Source organism: Bubalus kerabau, chromosome 5, assembly GCF_029407905.1.
Source record: "Bubalus kerabau isolate K-KA32 ecotype Philippines breed swamp buffalo chromosome 5, PCC_UOA_SB_1v2, whole genome shotgun sequence".
In the NCBI taxonomy this organism is placed as follows: Eukaryota; Metazoa; Chordata; class Mammalia; order Artiodactyla; family Bovidae; genus Bubalus; species Bubalus kerabau.
Window position 1 is genome coordinate 53,320,786 of NC_073628.1, and position 17,710 is coordinate 53,338,495.

The 17,710-nt window shown below is 43.6% G+C and overlaps 1 long non-coding RNA gene across 1 annotated transcript; it reads right to left on the reverse strand.

Moving 5' to 3' along the window:
- Positions 1-2,414: 2,414 nt before the first annotated feature.
- Positions 2,415-8,116, reverse strand: LOC129653864 (uncharacterized). Its single transcript, XR_008715248.1, has 3 exons — positions 8,044-8,116; positions 7,184-7,290; positions 2,415-3,282 (listed from the first exon to the last, which is right to left on the reverse strand). It is a non-coding gene; the product is annotated as an uncharacterized LOC129653864 (long non-coding RNA).
- Between the last annotated feature and the right edge of the window lie 9,594 nt (positions 8,117-17,710).

Here is a 17,710-nt window from a genome sequence, read left to right on the forward strand (position 1 = left end):
GTTGGGTGTGTAGCTACACGCACAGAGGTGTCTCTGTAGAAGCCAAGAATGTTCCTGAGAGATGAGGTTCACTAGAGCTCTCCTACAGAGCATAGACCTGTCCATGTGGTTTTGTCTTCCCCTGTGAGTTGGGACCCCGAGATCCGACCCAGCTCCAGGGAAACAGCCCCTGAGAAAAGATCTCCAGGAACAGCTCTGCGCCCAGGCTGGGAAATGCAGTTCACAGGAGGCAAGGCAATCAAGCCTCCTGCAGGGAAAAAGAGGCCTTACTGCTCCTTAATGATCAGTCTGCAAGAGTGTGTGAGACCTCACTTGTGCCTTACTGGCCTCAGCTCCGCCATTGCCTGTTGTTCCGAGCTAGGACCCAGGCCTACTTGGAGAAGGGTTTGGGTGCGGATTTCTACAAACTGTCAAGGACTACAGCAATGAGAATTCTCTGAGCGGTAAGGGAGAGCATTGTATGGACTCTCAAGCTGTTGTTTGAATGACAGCTTCAAAGCTACACAGAGAGAATCAGGCTCTCTGTTCTCCTATTTTGGCTGCGCAGCTTCACACACAGAATTTGACTCTGTTGGAGCCAGAAATATTCCTCAAAGACTTAGGCTCACCAAAGCTGTCCTCCAGAGCAAAGACATTGGATGTGGTTTTGCCTTCCCTTGTCAGTATGGGTCCCCTAGCTTGGCCCCTGCTCCGGGGATACAGCCTCTGAAAAAAATCTTCCAAGAAGCGATTTTCCTCCAGGCTGTTAAGCGGAATTCGCAGTTTGCAAGTTAAGGAAGCCTGCTTCGTGGAAGAGCAAGCAGCCAACTGGCCCTGTGTTAGGAAGCCTGTATTTGGAAGGAATGGGTTAGCTTCTACAGCAGAAGAACTTCAGATCTTCTCAGGGGATTGAAATACTAGAGTCAAGGTCGAGGTTCTCCCCTGTCCTTTGCGCTCCTTGCAAAGACATTCCTAGCTTCTAGCGTTAGTGTCCCTGTAGTAGCAGGCTGCGGGAGCGTGTGATAAATGACTGCCGCGTTCCTGTCCTCAGCTCCGCTATTGACTTTCTATTCGAACTAGAACCCAGGCCTACTTTGAGAGGGGTTAGGGTCCAGTGTTTCCAAACTGCCAAGGGCTACGGCAATGCGAGCTCTGTCAGAGGTAAGAAAAGAGCAATTGGTTGGATTCTTCAGCTGCTGCGTGGCCGCACAGCTTCCGTGCTGCATGGAGAGCATGAGGCCGTATTTTGGGTATGTAGCAACACGCACACAGAGTGTCTGTGTTCGCTTATTTACAGGCTTATGTACACTAGAGCTCTCCTACAGAGCAAAGACATGTGGATGTGGTTTTGCCTTTCCCTATGAGTTTGGGTCTCTTACCTCGGCCCCAGCCCCGGGGAAACAGTCCCTGAGAAAATACTTACAATAAGTGTTTTGTCCATCAGCTGGAAAGCGAAGTTCACAGAATGCAGGTAAATGAAGCCTCCCTTGTGGAAGGAGAGGCAGCCAACTGGTGTGTGTTTGCAAGCGTGTATTTGGAAGGAACGGGTTAGCTTCTACAATGGGAGATGTCCAGATCTGCTCAGAGGACCAAAACTCAGAGTCAGGGCTGAGCTCAGTGTCAGGGCCGAGCATCTCGCATGCCATCTGTGAACCTTGTAATGACATTCCTAGGTTATAGTGGCATTGCCCATGAAGGAGCAGGCTGCGGCACTGTGTCAGACATGTTCTGGCGCATTACTCTGGTCAGCTCCACTATTTCCTTTCATGTACATGTTGGTCTCTAGGCCCGGTATCAAGGGGTGCACACAGGGTGTTTTCTCGCAGGATCCAAGAATGTTCCAGACAGTCCTAGTCTCACTAGCTGTTGCTAGGTCGCACATTATGCTATACTTATTGTTAACGATAAAAATACTATTGGAGCTCTAATTTTTTTTTTCTTTCTACTTGCAATGCTAGTGATAGGACCAAAGGCTGCTATCTATATCAAACAAGAGAAACGTAAAGGAAACTAAACAATTTTATGTAATCACATTGCCATGGTCCTATACAGTAAACTAGAAATTCAAGGGACATGATTTTTCTGAATGCAGGAGACTCCAGTTTCATTCCTGGGTCCGGAAGTTTCCCTGGAGAAGGTACAAGCTACCACTCCAGTATTCTGGCCTAGAGAATGCCATGGACTGTATAGTCCATGGAGTCACAGAGTCAGGCACCACTGAGCCACTTTCACTTTCACATGCGGATATTATATTAAAAAATGTGGTAACAGATCTAGAACCTTTGGCAAGCTAACGAATGAGTAATCTAAATATGAATAATCAACTTTGTCCTGCATGGTGATTACCGTCCGGTATTTGCTTTGAGAGCAGTTGAATTCCTCATTATTAAAGAGAAATAATCCTTTCCTCTCTGAAACATTTGTGAACCATTCAGTTGGGTGTGGTGAATAAAATACTTAAGGATCTAATACATAAAAATGCAATAGACAAAGCACATTATTTTTTCGCTCCCTTTCTCAAGGATGGAATATTTTGTATTTGCCCTGATTTTATGTCTTGACTTCATGCACCATTGTATAGTGACATTTTTAGTTGAAATACAGTAGGACTAAAAATATTGATAGAATACTAATAAATCATGTTGGTATGTGTGGTTGTCACATAGGATTCACAGGAGATTTAAATTCACAGTTGTCAACGTAAAGGATTCATGCTATTTAGCTTCTTCATGAATCTATACCACAAACGAAGAGCTTTTCACAACATATTTCACTGAGGGAACTACAAGGATGATAGGCGTAATACTATGTGTCAACTCATGGATTTCTAAGCATTGCTCACAATACAGATCTGCTTTTCAACATCAGGGTTCTTTCAGTGTCCTTGAACAGCATTTGTTTTTCTGTTCAGTTCAGTTCAGTTCAGTTCAGTCGCTCGGTCGTGTCCGACTCTTTGCGACCCCCATTGAACCGCAGCATGCCAGACCTCCCTGTCCATCACCAACTCCCAGAGTTTACCCAAACTCGTGACCATTGGGTCGCTGATCTGCTGTCGTCCCCTTCTCCTCCTGTCTTCAATCTTCCCCAACATCAGGGTCTTTTCAAATGAGTCAGCTCTCCAAAAACTGGAGTTTCAGCTTCACCATCAGTCCTTCCGATGAACACCCAGAACGGATTTCCTTTAGGATGGACTGGTTGGATTTCCTTGCAACCCAAGGGACTCTCAAGAGTCTTCTCCAACACCACAGTTCAAAAGCATCCATTCTTCTGCGCTCAGCTTTCTTTATAGTTCACCTATATATTCTGTATACAGAAGAAAAACACTCATGAGTGTAAAACTTGTTCACATAAAACGAGTGTATGAATTGTTATCTTCCCAACCCAGGGATCAAACCCACATCACTTCCATATCCTGCACTGGTAGGCAGAGTATTTACTGACTGTGCCACCTAGGAATCGATACACATTTCAAGAACCACTGCCATCAGCTTCTCCTGTTCATGACCGAAGTAGGAGAAAGAACACTGGAAGAAGTACCCGTAAGCATATTATTTAGTCAAAGAACTGTTGTTATGCTGGGTACTCCAGTTATTACTGGGACAAGTCAGTTCCTCCAATGATGATCGGTATACCTGAAAAATTCTTACAAATTCATGGAATGCGATGTCTATATGATCAATGTGTTCATCTTATGCTACTGCTTCAGGTAGACCTGCCTCAGCATGAAGGACTGCACTTAAAGGGATGCCTACTATTCCAGCTCAAGCAACAGATACTGCAGTGCAGATCACTGTCCTTTGTTGAACAGGATCAGCAGTTTGTCAACATAGGTAACACGCCAGAGCAAGCCTTGGGATGCAACTCTGAAAACAGGCTAGGCCCCCTTTTTCCCAAGCCCTGCGGTAAAATACGAATCCAAAAAAGAAAAATAGCAACGATTTTGTCAGGACTTCCTCACTTTTTCTTTCTGGATGGCAGGAAGCACACACTGAGGCCAGATGACTGCAGGATTTAATTGTGAGCTAACATTGGCTGGGGTGGAAGCTCACCACTCTAGGAAGAATGTGGCTCAGCTAAACCGTTTTACTTTCATTCACTTCATGTACATAGAGTTCCATAATCCTTGGTTAAGGAATTCAGTAAGTTGTACTTCCTTACACCTTCACCATCTCTTGGTTTACACGAATGTCAATTCCAGGTCCAGCACTTATTTATACAACGCGTGTTACAGATAGTAATAGTGCATAAATGATGATGAGCAATGACAGGAAGTTTATTTCTTCTCTGTTTGACTTCTCTATTTTTATATAACCAAGCAGTGAAATATACTTACGGATGTGAATATTTTAGTGGTGTGTAGAAATACATAGTGTTGGCACAATAATTATCAGGGTATCGTGTCTTTTTCATATATTCCTTTGGAGATTCTGTTCCATTATACGTTATCATAAGATATTCAATACAGTTTCCGAAACTATAGAGTAGGTCCTTGTGGTTTCTTTCATACATAGTACTATGTAGTTGTTAATAATTCAAACAAAAACTGGTACACAAATATTCATAGCGACCTTATTCACAATAGCCCAAAGGTAGAACCCATTCAAGTGTCCATCGGTGGGTGAATGAATATGCATCACAGGGTATATTCAAAAGCTTGAACAGTATTCTACCATACAAAAAGATAAACTGAAATGGTTCTGCCACTGCACAAGACACTACAGAAATTACTCCAAAACTAACACATGGAACAAACAGATATTTCAATTCTAATTCATGCTATGTACCCAAAAGGTTTGGAAAAGGGGCTGAAAAAATGCATATTGCTGCAGTCATAGTCACAACAGCGTGATTCACACTGGCCAACAAACGGAGGCAATCTAAGTGTCCATGGACAGCCAGTTCCATAAACAAACTGTGGTAGACACACAATGGAATCTGATTCGGCCCTTTAAAGTCGGTAATTCTGACAATGCCACAATGTGGACGAACCTTATGGTCATTATATTAAGTGAAATAAACCAGACCAAAATAGGAGAAACGTTCTGTGATTCCACTAGTATGAAATATCCAAACAAGTCAAGTCCAAAGCCAGAAGAAGCAGAAAGTGATTCCCAGGGATTGAAGACAGTTCATATTTCACAGAACCCGCCCAGTTTCCCTTGGGGAAACTGACTTCTCATGACATCTCCAAAAATAATTGGAAGCCATATCCAGTCAAATGAATGTAGACATAATTTTATAATGTACACCAACCTCACTCAAACTTCTCAACAGATAAAAGGCAAAATTGTATCTATGATACCTCAGGTTTGTTTAAAACTGTATCTACAGTACCTTAGTTTTGCTTATGAAATTTAACCAAAACAAAACACTAAAGTCTATCCAAAAAAGGACATAAAAATTATAACATGAACTTTAAAAATTATAAATTTAAACTGTGAAAAACCTCATTCACAAAACTTAAACGCAAGCCACAGAAAAATATATTGACAAAATACATATATGATAAAGGATCGTACTCCAAATATACCAAAATATCTGGAACAAACAACCTCATTAAAAGTGTATAAATCTGAATGCCTGGCCAAAGAAAAGATACAGATAGTAAATCAGCATATCAAAAATACTCAAAATCATATATCATTAGGAAATTACAATCTAAAACAGCAGTGAAGTAGCACTGCACACCTATTAGATCCAGTAAGCTCAAAAAGGGTAAGGGGGCACGGGGCTTCTCTGGTGGCTCAGTGGTAAAGAATCTGCGTGACGATGCAAGACACTCAGGTTCGATCCCTTACCCAGGAAGATCCCACCTGCCAGAGAAATTTAGCCGGATTTTTCCACAGCTAAACAAGGCTCACCTGTGACCTGAACACTACACGTCTAGCACTTACTAAACAGCTTTGAAAAAGTGTCCAGACAAAAATATCACACAATTATACACAGCAGCTCTACTTCTAACAGTTAAAAACTTTCAAATATCAGGATGTCTTCAGGCGATGACTGTGTAAGCAAATTGGGATACATCCAAAGTGAAGGGGAGCAAATGCTACCCCAAAATATACCACTTCAGCATGAGAATTAGTTGGACCTAATTAACTTTCTTTTCTTTAAGAGGACACATGCTCATCTCTGAAACCCAAGTTCAAGATGGCTCTCCTGTGAGTCACATTTACAAGAGAAATCTCATTTCAAAGGAATCCTCGGTATATACCAGATAGGAGGATGACAGTCTTGTGAAACTTTTTTTTTTATCAATAGGGAAAGCTAAGATGTAAATCTGTACAACAACCATACCCTGCATTTCCTTTGGTTTTATTTTTATTAAACATAGATTTTTATTTATTTATTTATTTATTGTATTTGGCTGCACCAGATCGACCTTCGTTGAGGCCAGCCAGATATCGTTGTGGCATGGGAAATCTAGTTCTCAGATCAGGGATTGAACCTGGGCCTCCTTCTTTGGGAGTGTCCAATCTTAGCTACTGGACCACCAGGAAGCCCCTGATTTGGTTTAAGATGACGATGGTATCTAAGGTGATATCTTGGGCCATTTCAGTCACTGACTCAGTTTCTTGAGTTTCTTCAAAGCATGCACAAGGTACACATTATTAAACCGGTTTGCAAAACAAGGAAAGGTAGTTCATACTACAACACTGCATGCTTACAAATATCTAAATGGTAAATGGCATGTTATTTATTTTTAATTACTGTGCAGAAAAAAAAGAATGCAGGAGTCACACATTTTACAACATTAATAAACATTAAAACCATCTTTAGTGAAAAATATCCATATAGAAAAGGCCACACAGATCCCATATTCGCTGTCTGCTTTAAATCCATCAAATTTGTCCAAATCACTGAAAATCTCAGTAACATTCTTAAAAAAAAAAAAAAAAAGAAGGGAAGAAAAGTTATATTCATACAATTGAACAATTACTGAAAGGGAAGTGGGGCTGTGGATTACATTATACTGTAGAAACCATATGATGTCCTGATTTTGGAGACTATGTGCAGGTTCTGCAGGAGAATGCACCCATTTTAGATAAAACACATAGACTGTTTTAGATGATGTGGCAAATGTGAGCACTTTTTCCGTTTGTTAGAAGTTTTCTGTACATTTTATCCGGAAAGGAAATTATGTTTCAAAACAAACAAGTCAGATGAGACAGGCATGAAAATTTTCTATAGAGTTCAGACTTACCCAGGCGAAGTTCAAGGAAAGCTGTGATGCTCCACTGCCCTTGAAGGAGTCCAAATGGAATGAAGAAGTACTGTGGGAAGTCTATTAGTAACCACCATGCCTTGGGTCTGCGGTAGAAACAGATTTTATAAATAAAAATTTCCCCATAACTTCACAAAAAGTTGTTAGACTACATTCAGTAAAGTTTAAAAATTTCTGATCAATTGACAATCATATAAAATACTACAACTTACAATCCCAATAAATATACAAAATTCACTTGCATTTGTGTACACTAATACCAATCAGAAAAAAAAAATTAAGAAAATCCCACTTATAATTGCATCCAAAAGAATAAAATATTTAGCAACAAACTTAACCAAGGACATAAAAGACCAGTAGTCAGAAAACTAGAAAGCACTGATAAAGAAACCAAAGAAAAGACAAATAACCAGAAAACTATTCCACGCTCAGGCACTGGAACAATGAGGAATTAAAATGTCCATTGCAAACAAAGCCATCAACAAATACACTGACTCAAATCACAAAATGATATTGAATTCTCTTTTTCACAGAAAAATAAATACTCCTACTAGTAGGCTGCTAATATTGAACAGGACCTTAAGGGGCCAAGAAGACTGAGAAAGAAGAACACAGCTGGAGGCATCCTCCTCTCTGACTTCAAACTACAGCATGGCCCTGTAGTAACCGCCACAGTGAGGAACTGGCAGGAACACAGACACAGGGACTCCAGGAGAGAAGAGAGAGCCCAGGAATGAACACATATGGATGTGGTAAGTTCATGAAAATCAAACCAGGAACGAGCCAAGAGGAAAGGACAGTCTTCTGAAGAAACAGGGACAGGAAAACTGGCCACCTACTCGGAAGAACATCCGTGAAGGTCATCCTCTAGGCCATCGAAAAGAAATCGAACTGAAAACCCGCCATTTGCACATGGAGCTCTCCACTCCAGCCCCAACCCCCGAGTCTCTGAGATGGACCTCCAGTCAGCGCTCAGCTGGACACAGGAAACGTCTACTTCGTCCTCATTTTCCCCTCTTGCAGCGCCTCCCTGCTGGCAGGCACTGAGGCAACCCCGCTCCTCTCAGCTGGGACGCATCCCCGTGACCCTGGAGCCCGAGCCCTGAGGGGCCTGAGGAGACAGAGCTCCCGCCAGAGAAGAGCGGGCAGCCCCGGGCTCACAGACCTCAGAGGGCTCTCCCACAAGCAGCTCTGCTGTGAGCACTAAGGCTGGAAGCCCAAACTGAAATGGAGCACAATGGCTCCATGACCCTCCTCAAAACACGGCTAAGGAACAGTCAGAGCCTGGATGGAATGCAGCCCTAAAAAGGAACACATTTGAGTCCGTTCTATGGAAGGGGATGAACCTAGAGTGTATTAAACAGGCAAGTCAGTCAGAACGAGAAAAACATGGAATTGAGAAGGATGAGTCTGACGAATCTGTTCACATAGCAGCACCGGAGATGCAGACATAGAGGACAGACTTAGGGACAAGAGTGGTGAAAAAGAGGAAGAGGGTGAGATGAATGGAGAGAGCAGCATGGACGCCAACATTTGTAAATAGACAACCAGCGGGAATTTGCTGTTAGGACTCAGGGAACTCAAACTGGGACTCTGAAATAACCTGGAGAGGTGGGGATGGAAGGGATGTGGGACGGAGATTCCAGAAAGAGGGGACGTTCGTGTGGATGTATGACAAATTAAACTGATATTGTAAAGCAGTGATCAATCAACTAGAAATAAATAACTTTAAAAAAGAGAGAGAGATGAAATGAACAGAAGCACAAACATTGCAACTAACAATGGAGTTCCATTTAAAAAAACTATACAATTTGAGAAAACAACAAAAGATCTACATGGCCTTTGGTCTGGTGATGAGTTCTAACACACAACAAAAAAGCCAACTTACCTAATTAGGAATATACATTATTTCAAACATTGACTTTTACAATTACTCTGAGAAGGACCTTATTCCAGAGAACCAAAGGACACTCTGTTAAATGAACCAGTGACCACCCACCCTTACCAGGCAACAGAGAAGAGAAAACACCTGCAGGAGTCATCTTACAACAGGAGGTCCTGGTAAGGAACAAGGAACTAACAAGCTCCCACCAACCAGGATTCTGGAGAGGTCAGCAAGAGGTCAACAAGAGATGGGAGACTGCAGTCCAGAGGTCCTAGCAACTTCCACCTAGCAACAAAGACCCAGCATAGTCAAAACGAATTCAGTGTTACAAAAAATAAATAAATAAAAGGACAGAAGTTCTTTGAACACATGACTGAGATTAGGGGTGAGGCAGTAAGTGCCAGGATAATCTTAAAGTACGAGAAATGAAAGAAAGTAAAGACAACTATCAAGCTGTCCAAAGTGATGAAAATGAATGATTACACAGTTTTATCTGTATACACTAGAAGAAAATAATCTGAAAATGAATTTAAAAAAATTCCCTTTCAATAATGTCAACATGAATAAATTGCTTTGCCATGGATGTAACGAGGATGACAACACTGGCACACTGGAAATTCTACTCCATGGCTGAAAAATATGCTGAATACATGGACAGATATTCGATAGTGATGGAAAGACTTAAGATGGCAATACCATGGAATGCATCTTGAATCTGAAATGAAGATTTGATATGACTTGATCATTCAGAGCTTTTGTGTCATCAAGTGTTATTAAAGGATAAAAGAGATAGAGAAAGCTGCTGACATAGACTTGCGGCGGGGTGGGGGTGAGGAGCAGTAAGCGTACCCCCTGCTGGTCTTTAGCCAGATGTTATACAGCCACTAGCATTCTGCTAAGGAAAGAAAGGCAATGTCTCAGAGCATGGCACCAGGCCCCCTCACCCACGATATGCATTGAGATAACATGGGCAGCAGGTGAGTCATCCCGGGCAAAAAAATGATTGACATGAATCTTGAAGAAAGGCAGATTTCCAGGCAAATATATCATTTCCTTAACATAGATTAGGAGAACAAGGTAAGAGGAAAACATACTGTTTTGTTCAAGTCGCTTCTGAGCCTTTTGGGGAAACCGACCTGAAGCCAGAGTCTAGCGGAAATACATAGGATATTAACATCACTTAAGACAAACATTTCCTTAGGAGAAAATGCATTGCTTAGCTCAAGGTTTGTCTGGGAAATTGTTAAACATCAGGAGATGGCTCTGAGCTGGATTTCCACACACAAGAACATGCATGCAAAGGACAAGCCTGCACAGCCCATCTGCCCCACCCCACAGCCAGCAGAATTTCCAAATGATCTCCTTAGGCCTTCCCCAAACTACAGGGGCACCTCTGGGTTTCCTGGTTCCCTCATTTTTCAGACTCTTTTCTTAAAAAAAAGAAAAAACAAAAAACAAATAAAAAAGCATACACATTTCTTCATATAATGCCACAGTGGAAGGAAAACAGGCCTTCAATATTTAGACCTCAATTTGCTTTATTTTTTTTTTTTAATTACACCACCACATAATTTAAAATTTTTACACGTTCTAATTATTCAGTTCCAAAACACCAAACTTTTATTGCACAGGGTCCCCATGGAAAGTCTCATGCAGCTGGACAGCCACAGATTCTGCCATGAAAGGGCAGCAAGGTGCCCTCCTCCCTTCTTTTCTGCCTGGGCGGCCACCGCGTTTTTAAATCCATGCAACCTACTAAGTTTCTAGGGTGCAATCCGTGGACCCTTCCCTTTCCCATCACAGCAGGTGGTCAAGGGCCCACTGGCCTACAAAGTGCCAGAAGCAGGGCTGGGCCAGCAGGCCAGAGTTCAGGCCTCTGTCCCTTGGACTTCCAGCGGACACTAGGCTGCTTGGGAAAACCGTGCGGCTCTGAGCTTTGCGCAAAGGGGTGGAGCGGTAAAGGCCTTGACCCCAAAGGCGAGGCCTTTCTGCGACCGCCAGGTTGGGCAGCTCCGAGAATTGAATACGTGGTTCCCTGCTCCATGCAGTCCCAGTTCCCTTACCTATGGTCCGCACCCCTCTGCTCCACCCACTGGATGCCGATCCAGGGGAACCAGGAGCGCACTAAATGGGCGTTCCCTGCCGCAATGGCTACCCCGGAGAGCACAACTGGGAAATACCCCCACCCACCGCTGCCACGACCCGCCTCCCCGTCTCGTGCCGGCCGGGTTCGTCCGCCCCTGGCGCGCACTTGGTGTGTTCCCAGCCACAGTGGCGACAACCGAGAGCACAACTGGGACCCCCACCCGCGCCCCGACACGACACGACCCCCGTCCCTCGCCGCCCGGGGTTCGCCCCGCGCCTGGCGCGCTCCCGGTGCTGTCCCCACCTGCACCACGGGCTTCTGGTGAGCCCCGCCCCCACGCCTGGTTCCAGGAGAGGCTCTCAGACCTATTTCACCTACTGCCGCCAGATGATACCCGAGGACAAATAAATCCACCCCACAGAGACAATCCAAGCTGTCTATGATTTAGGGATAAAAGGATGACTACAGAAAGGATAGATGACCTGACCTAGGAGGGCCATGATATTCTATAGATCCAGACAAAATTGGTTACCAAGTAACCTTTTTTTCTTGGAACCCAGAAAGCTGGTTCTTTTCATATGCAATTACACACAATGAGCTTGTTACCAAAGCCTGCCTTGCTGCCACCCCCCACTCCCCAGGAAAACGGCTCAAAGAAATATTTTAAATCTCAGGCAGAAAACTGCAAGATCTCTTGGCTGTCTGTCTGGATTTATGTATGTCTCAGTGTGAGCCTTGTGGGTTTTGATAATATTGCTCAAGTTCTGAGTTCTTATTTAAATGGTCTCCAGAAAGGGTAGCCCTTACATATCAAACTGTTGGAAATATAAGAAAACTTTGACCCAAATGAATGTCAGAGTCCCGTGAACTGGAAAATAGTCAATATTAAATATCTAGTATTTTTGTTTTCGCTACTCTAGTCTAGACATATCTAAGAGTCTTCATGACCCAGATAATCATGACGATGTGATCACTGACCTAGAGCCAGACATCCTGGAATGTGAAGTCCAGTGGGCCTTAGAAAGCATCACTATAAACAAAGTTAGTGGAGGTGATGGAATTCCAGTTGAGCTATTTCAAATCCTGAAAGATGATGCTGTGAAAGTGCTACACTCAATAAGCCAGCAAATTTGGAAAAGTCAGCAGTGGCCACAGGACTGGAAAAGGGCAGTTTTCATTCCAATCCCAAAGGAAGGCAATGCCAAAGAATGCTCAAACGACCACACAATTGCACTCATCTCACATGCTAGTAAAGTCATGCTCAAAATTCTCCAAGCCAGGCTTCAGCAATACGTGAACCATGAACTTCCTCATGTTCAAGCTGGTTTTAGAAAAGGCAGAGGAACCTGAGATCAAATTGCCAACATCCGCTGGATCAGGGAAAAAGTAAGAGAGTTCCAGAGAAGCATCTACTTCTGCTTCATTGACTATGCCAAAGCCTTTGACTGTGTGGATCACAGTAAACTGTGGGAAATTCTGAAAGAGATGGGAATACCAGACCACCTGACCTGCCTCTTGAGAAATCTTTATGCAGGTCAGGAAGCAGCAGTTAGAACTGGACATGGAACAACAGACTGGTTCCAAATAGGAAAAGGAGTACATCCAGGCTGTATATCATCACCCTGCTTATTTAACTTATATGCAGAGTACATCATGAGAAACGCCGGACTGGAAGAAACACAAGCGGGAATCAAGATTGCCGGGAGAAATATCAATCACCTCAGATATGCAGATGACACCACTCTTATGGCAGAAAGTGAAGAGGAACTCAAAAGCCTCTTGATGAAAGTGACAGTGTAGAGTGAAAAAGTTGGCTTAAAGCTCAACATTCAGAAAACAAAGATCATGGCATCCGGTGCCATTACTTCATGGGTAATAGATGAGGGAACAGTGGAAACAGTGTCAGACTTTATTTTGGGGGGGCTCCCAAATCACTGCAGATGGTGACTGCAGCCATGAAATTAAAAGACGCTTACTCCTTGGAAGGAAAGTTTTGACCAACCTAGATAGCATATTCAAAAGCAGAGATATTACTTTGCCAACAAAGGTCTGTCTAGTCAAGGCTATGGTTTTTCCTATGGTCATGGATGGCTGTGAGAGTTGAACCGTGAAGAAGGCTGGGCACTGAAGAATTGATGCTTTGGAACTGTGGTGTTGGAGAAGACTCTTGCGAGTCCCTTGGACTGCAAGGAGATCCAACCAGTCCTTTCTGAAGGTGATCAGCCCTGGGATTTCTTTGGAGGGAATGATGCTGAAGCTGAAACTCCAGCACTTTGGCCACCTCATGCCAAGGGTTGACTCATTGGAAAAGACTCTGATGCTGGGAGGGATTGGGGGCAGAAGGAGAAGGGGATGACAGAGGATGAGATGGCTGGATGGCATCACTGACTCGATGGACATGAGTTTGAGCAAGCCCCTGGAGTTGGTGATGGACACGGAAGCCTGGCGTCCTGCAGGCCACGGGGTCCCAAAGAGTCAGACACGACTGAGCAACTGAAGTGAACTGAACTTACAATCGTTTCTCCAGGTGTTTTGCGTACCTGAGTTTCTATCCTTGTACTAAACTAAGTGACGACAGTGTATTGAATAGCTAGGTCATTTCCAAATAAATTAAAGTTCTGAAACATTCACGACCTGAAAGGACGCAGAAACAAGAGATTTTTGACTGTCCATGAATAGTGTCTGGCACCGACCTGACATGTTCAGTGTAAGAAAGCAATTTCTTTGTGTTGTTTTCTTTTGTTCTTGTGGGTGGAGGGTGGGGGGCGGGGGCAGGGTATTATCACTGATACGTATGTTCACCATTCTATAGAATGCCAATATAAAAGTCAGTTCTGGGTTGCTGAAGGGAGATGTCTGACTTGTTATGAAAAGAAAGTATGTGGAATGGAATCGCATTTTATGAAGGAAACCGAAGTAGTTCTTTCTTACAGGTGGCAGTTTCAGGATGGGAGAAGCACAGGAATGGGTACAGAATGAGATAAGGAGGTTGTAGGGAAAGTGGACGCCCAGAAAAGAGTTTTGTGCCTAGCACAAGTTTTCTTGAGATGTTGAACTGCCTTTGCTAATGGATTTTAAGTGTCTTTACCTCTTAAGTAATCTGTTCTAGGTTAACCTTTGAAATCTTTTGTTAGCTTTGGCTAAGTGGAGAAGTATTGTGTCACGGTGACTTATGTGATCCTACCTGACTGTTGGAAATGCTTTGGATATCTGTGCATAAGCCTGCCTAAATAATTGCCTTCTAGCGAACTTTGGGATGCTTCAGAGGGCCCCTGAGACCTCCCAAAGAGAGATATGAAACAAACTGAGTTCATTTGGCACGTGAAACTACATGGGAAGTGCTGCCAGAAAGAGGGATGAATCTCCCCCAAGTTATATTATATGCTGGATGTTACTGGAAGGTATAGTTGGGGCCGAGACAGAAAAGGAGGAGAGCGAGATGGCATTTGTAGTTGGGCAGGGGGTGATAAGTCCCACTGACTGCAATCACAAAATGATATGCGATGGCCTTTTTCACAGAAACAGAAATACTCCTACTAGTAGGCTGCTAATATTGAACAGGACCTTAAAGGGCCAAGAAGACTGAGAAAGAAGAACACAGCTGGAGGCATCTTCCTCTCCGACTTCAAACTGCAGCATGGCCCTGTAGTAACCACCACAGTGAGGAACTGGCAGGAACACAGACACATGGACTCCAGGAGAGAAGAGAGAGCCCAGGAATGAACCCACATGGATGTGGTAAGTTCATGAAAATCAAACCAGGAACGAGCCAAGAGGAAAGGACAGTCTTCTGAAGAAACAGGGACAGGAAAACTGGCCACCTAGTCGGAAGAACATCCGTGAAGGCCATCCTCTAGGCTATCGAACAGAAATCGAACTGAAACCCGCCATTTGCACATGGAGCTCTCCCCCCCACCCCCACCCCCCAAGTGCTCGGAGATGGACCTCCGGTCATCGCTCAGCTGGACACAGGAAACGTCTACTTCGTCCTCATTTTCCCCTCTTGCAGCGCCTCCCTGCTGGAGGGCACTGAGGCAACCCCGCTCCTCTCAGCTGGGACGCAGCCCAGTGACCCTGGAGCCCGAGCCCTGAGGGGCCTGAGGAGACAAAGCTCCCACCAGAGAAGAGCGGGCAGCCCCGCGCTCACAGACCTCAGAGGGCTCTCCCACAAGCAGCTCTGCTGTGAGCACTAAGGCTGGAAGCCCAAACTGAAATGGAGCACAATGGCTCCATGATCCTCCTCAAAACACGGCTAAGGAACAGTCAGAGCCTGGATGGAACACATTTTAGTCCGTTCTAAGGAAGGGGATGAACTGAGAGCGTATTAAACAGGCAAGTCAGTCAGAAAGAGAAAAACATGGAATCGAGAAGGATGGGTCTGATGAATCTGTTCACATAGCAGCACTGGAGACGCAGACATAGTGGACAGACTTACGGACCAGGGTGGGGAACAAGAGGGAGAGGGTGACATGAATGGAGAGAGCAGCATGGAGGCATGTACACGAACATTTGTAAATAGACAACCAGTGGGAATTTGCTGTTAGGACTCAGGGAACTCAAACTCAGGCGCTGTAATAACCTAGAGAGGTGGGGATGCATGGGATGTGGGAGGGAGATTCCAGAGCTGGGGACACACGTACATCTATGGTTCATTCGTGTGGATGTATGACAAAGCAAACCGATATTGTAAAGCAGTGATCAATAAACTAGAAATAAATAACTGTTTATTAAAAAAAAAAAAAGACATGAACAGAAGCACAAAGTTTGCAACTAACACTGGAATTCCATTCAAAAAACTATACAATTTGAGAAAACAACAAAAGATCTACATGGCCTTTGGTCTGGTGATGAGTTCTAACACACAACAAAAAAAGCCAACTTACCCAATTAGGAATATACATTATTTCAAACATTGACTTTTACAATTTTATAAATTTACTCTGAGAAGGACCTTTTTCCAGAGAACCAAAAGACACTCTGTTAAATGAACCAGTGACCACCCACCCTTGCCAGGCAACAGAGAAGAGAAAACACCTGCAGGAGTCATCTTACAACAGGAGGTCCTGGTAAGGAACAAGGAACTAACAAGCTCCCACCAACCAGGATTCTGGAGAGGTCAGCAAGAGGTCAACAAGAGATGGGAGACTGCAGTCCAGAGGTCCTAGCAACTTCCACCTAGCAACAAAGACCCAGCATAGTCAAAACGAATTCAGTGTTACAAAAAATAAATAAATAAAAGGACAGAAGTTCTTCGAACACATGACTGAGATTAGGGGTGAGGGAGTACATATATGTGCCAGGATAATCTTAAAGTACGAGAAAGGAAAGAAAGTAAAGACAACTATCAAGCTGTCCAAAGTGATGAAAATGAATGATCACACAGTTTTATCTGTATACACTAGCAGATAATAATCTGAAAAGGAATTAAAAAAAATTCCCTTTCAATAATGTCAACATGAATAAAATGCTTTGCCATGGATGTAACGAGGATGACAAGACTGGCACACTGGAAATTATACACCATGGCTGAAAAATATCCTGAATACATGGACAGATACTCCATAGCGATGGAAAGACTTAAGATGGCAATACCATGGAATGCATCCTCAATCTGAAATGAAGATTCGATATGACTTGATCGCTCAGAGCTTTTGTGTCATCAAGTGTTATTAAAGGATGAAAGAGATAAAGAAAGCTGCTGACATAGTCTTGCGGCAGGGTGGGGGTGGGGCGGGGAGTAAGAGTACCCCCTGCTGGTCTTTAGCCAGATGTTATACAGCCACTAGCAGCCTGCTAAGGAAAGAAAGGCAGTGTCTCAGAGAATGGCACCAGGCCCCTCCCCCATGACATGCATTGAGATAACATGGGCAGCAGGTGAGTCATCCGGGGCCAAAAATTGATTGACATGGATCTTGAAGAAAGGGAAATTTCCAGGCAAATACATCGCTTCTTTAACATGGATTAGGAGAACAAGGTAGGAGGAAAACATACTGTTTGGTTCAAGTCGCTTCTGAGCCTTTTGGGGAAACCGACCTGAAGCCAGAGTCGAGCGGAAATACATAGGATATTAACATCGCTTAAGACAAAGATTTCCTTAGAAAAAAAATGCACTGCTTAGCTCAAGGTTTGTCTGTGAAATTCTTACACGTCAGGAGATGGCTCCGAGCTGGATTCCACACACAAGAACATGCATGCAAAGGACAAGCCTGCACAGCTCTGTGCCCATCTGCCTCCCCACAGCCAGCAGCATTTCCAAGTGACCTCCTAAGGCCTTTGCCAAACTACAGGGGCACCTCTGGGTTTCCTGTTTCCCTCATTTTTCAGACACTTTTCTTAAAAACAACAACAACAACAACAAAAAAAAACACGCACATTTCTTCATAGAATGCCAGAGTGGAAGGAAAACAGGCCTTGAATATTTAGACTTCAATTTCCAAAAATCTTGGAGCTTGTTTTTTTTTTTTTTTAATTAAACCACAACATAATTTAAAATTTTTACACGCTCTAATTATTCAGTTCCAAAACACCAAACTTT